The sequence below is a fragment of the Mirounga angustirostris genome, unplaced genomic scaffold (genome assembly GCF_029215605.1).
Source record: "Mirounga angustirostris isolate CCGP_5_RB_7025 unplaced genomic scaffold, mMirAng1.0.hap1 SCAF_14, whole genome shotgun sequence".
NCBI lineage: Eukaryota > Metazoa > Chordata > Mammalia > Carnivora > Phocidae > Mirounga > Mirounga angustirostris.
In genome coordinates, this window is record NW_026991722.1 from 50,235,015 (window position 1) to 50,239,776 (window position 4,762).

The following is a 4,762-nucleotide window of genomic DNA, read 5'->3' on the forward strand; positions in this document are numbered from 1 at the left end:
TGTACAGTCTGTGCTTAGATTGTTTCTCTTTTCATAAAGTGGTCACTGCCCAATGCTCCACTTATTGGGAGGAATTCCCTCACCACTGTATTTCAAAACCAATCCTGAGTAGGGCTGTAGTGCAGCCAGCACTCATTTTTGGCTTTCATCCACATACTGAGCTGACCCATATATGAGCCAAATCCAGTGTTTTCTCTTACTCCATCATTAGCTGGTCAAAAGGGACCACTCATTGACCAGAGGTGTGCACTGAGGAAGAGGCTCTGGGTAGCAGGGTTGGGTCAGGGCTACTTGCTTGTGCAGCTTGCTTGTGCTCTCTGTCCCTGCTTGTGTTCAATCCCACATGTTCCATTTCCAGCTTATAGCTGGACCTGTCCAACCTATGACTTGGTTGTTCTGATATGTCCAGTTCATAAAGGGCAGTTCTGAGTTTGTGTCCCATGGTCAGACATTCCATCTCTAATAGGGCTGGAAATTTGGCATATGTGTTGAAACAATATTCTTGGGTATGGAACATGCTGTCTTCATAACTCAAGGAAGCCTACCAGGTCTTGTATTTTCTTCTTCATGGTGGGAAATACAAATTATAGTATTTGTCTTTTACTTTGTAGGGGACCTTCTGGTTCATCCCAGTCATTAGACATTTAAATTTGATAATGCTATGTAAAAATTTACTAATATGGTCCTGAATCTTCAGAGGGTATATCTCCCATATTCTGGAGTTCATGTGTTCATCCAGGCCTCTAATCTACCAGCCACATCTTGCTTCTCTCCTCTGATTAGCACAGTGTCATCAATACAGTGGGCCAGTGGGCCAGTGTGGTGCTGTCTGAGATGTCCAGTAAGTCTCTTACTGAATTGTGACAGAGGGTGAGAGAGTTAACATAGCCCTTGGGTAAGACTATAAATGTTTACTGTTGTTCATTTCAGGTGAATGCAAACTGTTTCTGATCTTTTCTGGTAGGATGGAAGAGAATGCATATGCCAGATCAGTGCCACTTACCATATACTCAGAGCTGCTCTAGCAAAGATTTCACATGTGGCACAGCGGCTGCAAATGGGGTTATACCACTCGGTTGAATTTGTGGTAATCCATGTCTACTCTGGAAGATTTCTAGTTTTTGCAGGGACCAGGATGGTAATTAAATGAATAGAATCTAATTATTTAAATATGGTACTAAGCTCAGCCACTGTCCTTGGGAGGCAGTATTATTCTTGATTTTCTGTCTTGGTGGTGGTGGGTGGTTTGCAGTTTCAGAGGTTACCACTTGGTCTTTTATACCACTCTCTTTCTTACCCCATAGGGCAAGGCACCAGTGCAGGGGTCCTGGAAACTAGCAAGTATGTCCATCTGAATTATACATATGGGGATGGGGAAATGACCACCAGGTGGGGCAGTGGACCTACTGCACTCACTGAACTGGACATGGGTCAGGACCCTGTTTGCTATTTGGCCCCCCAAATCTCTACTCAACAGGAAGGGCAGGATGATACTTCAGTTTTCTGGGTTTCTGTATCGAGTTGGACTGACTCAGAGGGAGTGGACTTTTATACCTTATAGGATGCCCCAGGAAGGAGGTGTGTTGCTTGGATGAGCTGCACGTACCTTGCTGTACTCCTAGTAGCTGGGGAGTAAGTTCTTCGTTCTTGAAAGGAAGTCTGGGGAGTGCCTTACAGTCCTCACCATGGTGCCCATCTCCTACTATGCCTGCTCTGTTCCATCTCCACCATCACTCCTATATCCTGACAGAAGCACACTGACTGAAGCTATTGAAGCATAACCTTTGTGTCCACTCACGTGTATGGGCCTCTTCCAAGACTCTCAAACTGATTTTGTATTATTTTTCTGGGAAAGAGCCCCCAAATACAGAAACTTCACAAAACTTAATTCTTACCCTGATTCTGCTTCAGTTTCTCTGAGTTGGAAAAGGAGAAAAGAAAGGAAATTGACATTTGAGGGCCTAGTCTATCCCAAGCATCACACTCAATGTTTTGTATGTATGATATCATTTCAGTTTGGGAACTTTGCATATTTCTCCAGTGTTCCCAGGCTTTGAGCTCATAATATCTTCTTTGCATATGCTTGTCCTTTTGACTGGAAGGTCCTTCCTCACTGTGCTTGTCCATGGAAGACTTTGTCATCCTTTTTGATTTAACCCAAATATTGGCTTCTTTTGGAGTCCTTCTTGACTGGGCTGGGTATTTCTCATATGACTTTGTGGGCATCCCTTACTAAGCTCTGCTCACAGATCAGATCATGACTGCTGTTTATGCTGGTTCTTTCTTGTCCTCTCTGAGTCCTGAAATGGCAGATTCTGTGCTGTTCACCTTGGTATCCTTAGGGTCTAACACAGTCTGTGACATAGAGAAGGAGTGCATTAAATAACAGTTGAGGATTTTCCAGCCTGGAAAAAAAGTGTCAAGAGCATCACATTTCCTTTCTTTTGAGGACTGAGCTCATGAAGCAACTACTTCTTCTTCTTCTTCTTCTTCTTCTTCTTCTTCTTTTTTTTTTTTTTAAAGATTTTATTTATTTATTTGAGACAGAGAGAATGAGAGACAGAGAGCATGAGAGGGAGGAGGGTCAGAGGGAGAAGCAGACTCCCCGCCGAGCAGGGAGCCCGATGCGGGACTCGATCCCGGGACTCCAGGATCATGACCTGAGCCGAAGGCAGTCGCCCAACCAACTGAGCCACCCAGGCGCCCTCTTCTTCTTCTTCTTCTTCTTTTTTTTTTTTGGTGAAAAAGAGTATGTGCCCCAGCAGGGGTAGGGTGTGGGGGAGGGGCAGAGGGAGAGAGAGAATCTCAAGTAAGCTCCATGCCCAGCATGGAGCGGACATGGGGCTCGATCTCACCACCCTGAAACCCTGACCTGAGCTGAAATCAAAAGCCAGGCAACTAACTGAGCCACTCAGGTGCCCCCTATGCAGCAACTTCTGATAAAGAAACTTGATTTCCTAGTTTCTCAATAACAGGGTGAAGGTGTTCTTAAAGAAAAGAAACAGGCCTTTTTAGTAGTAAAATTTCACTGCATATTTTTCACTGCAAAAGAATAAATCAGCATTGTAGTTTGTCAATCAGACTCTTGAGAATATTGTTCCAGAGTCAATCTCTCAGATTTTGAATGCTTCTAAGTTAATGGACAAAATTGAATTTTAGAATAAAAGGCAGAGAATCTGGACTCTACATGGTGAGTCACCAATCTATATATTTACCAGATATTTTTGTTATAAAAATGAGCTCATACTGTGTATCCTGGTTTGTAAATTCCATATCAATCAAAAAACAAACATTTATAGCATTATTCTTGATTTGTGAACAGTATTTCGTTAAACAAGTGTGCCAGAATTTATTTAACCTAATTTTGCCTAAAAATATCTTTTTAGGTTGTTTCTAATTTTTTTTTGCCATCATAAGCAAAATGTCCATGAACATCTTTTTTTTTTTTAAAGATTTTATTTTTAAATAATCTCTACGCCCAGTGTGGGGCTTGAATTCACAACCCTGAGATCAGGAGTCACATGCTCTACCAACTGAGCCAGCCAGGCACTCTCAGTGAACATCTTTATGCATGTGTCTGTTTATTTACTTTAAATAAAATTAAAAAAATGGAATTGCTTGGTCAAAGAGTATGACTTTTAAAAATTTACGTATATATGCATTTGTGTGTGTGTAAGCCTATATCTATGTCTATATATCTATATATATCTGTGTGTATGTACACTTTGTATATTTATATATTTATTTAGCTGCCCTAACAGAGACAATCTCATGCCCTCCATCCATAGTGGAGATTCAGTGCTGGGTAACAGCTGTTCAGGTGCCCATGTGCCTGATTCTCATCCATGAACTCTGAGCAGAACTAATGTGCGTCACCTTCTGGTGTGCCTTCTCTATGGTTTCCTTCTCCTCCCATCTTTCAGCTGAGTATTGATGCCTGGGTGACCCTAGAAGCCAACTGATGATGGTGGAGGCTCTGTCAATCAGGCTCTGTCATCCTCCCTTATCAGTGAGAGGATGAGAAACCCCTACCACCAATCAGGATTACCCTTTCAGACTCTAGGTAAGTAAGAACTACTCATTATGTGAAGCCACTGACAATAGGGGTATCTGTTAACATCTAGCGCTTTCTTAGCTAATACAGCTAGCTGGTCCTCCAGAAAGGTTGTTCCTCCACCAACAGTGCATGAGAGTGCCCCTCCTTGTTCCCTTCAGTCTTACCAACACTTCTTTAGTGCTTAAAAATTGCCAATTTCATAGCTGTTAAGTGGTAGGTATGTCATTGTTGTTTGCTCTTATAGTTCTTTGAGTCCTAGTAAATTTGATGTGCTGATTGACTACTGGTATTTCTCCTTAGCCTATAGATTTGTGACTTCAAAAATTCCTGGAAGACCAAAAAGAAAAAAAAATCCAAGTTTATAAAGTTCTCTTATATGCATATTTATGAACACTTGGAAATACCATCCTTAAGCCAAAAAAACTAGGCTGAATTAACAGAAATATGAGAGTAACTTCAATATCATTTATTTGGAGCTGCCAACAGCTTCTCAGTGGGGCTGTGAGCCAATCTGATGGAGTGTGTATGAGTAGAAGGAAAAAAAACGCAATGGAAGTTGTTCGATTGCTTTAATGAGTCTTGAACCCAGTGGACTAAGTGAAAATTCATCTGATTTAATTGAGTGACACTAATTGGTGAAGAGAAAGCAGTCAAATAGGCTGTGCAGTGTACTTATTCAAAGTTCAAATTTTTTCTAATTTACCT

General features: G+C 41.6%; 1 non-coding gene across 1 annotated transcript; it reads right to left on the reverse strand.

The window, feature by feature from the left end:
* Positions 1-3,475: 3,475 nt before the first annotated feature.
* On the reverse strand, positions 3,476-3,548 carry TRNAR-CCU (transfer RNA arginine (anticodon CCU)). The gene has a single exon. It is a non-coding gene; the product is annotated as a tRNA-Arg (tRNA).
* Positions 3,549-4,762: the final 1,214 nt, after the last annotated feature.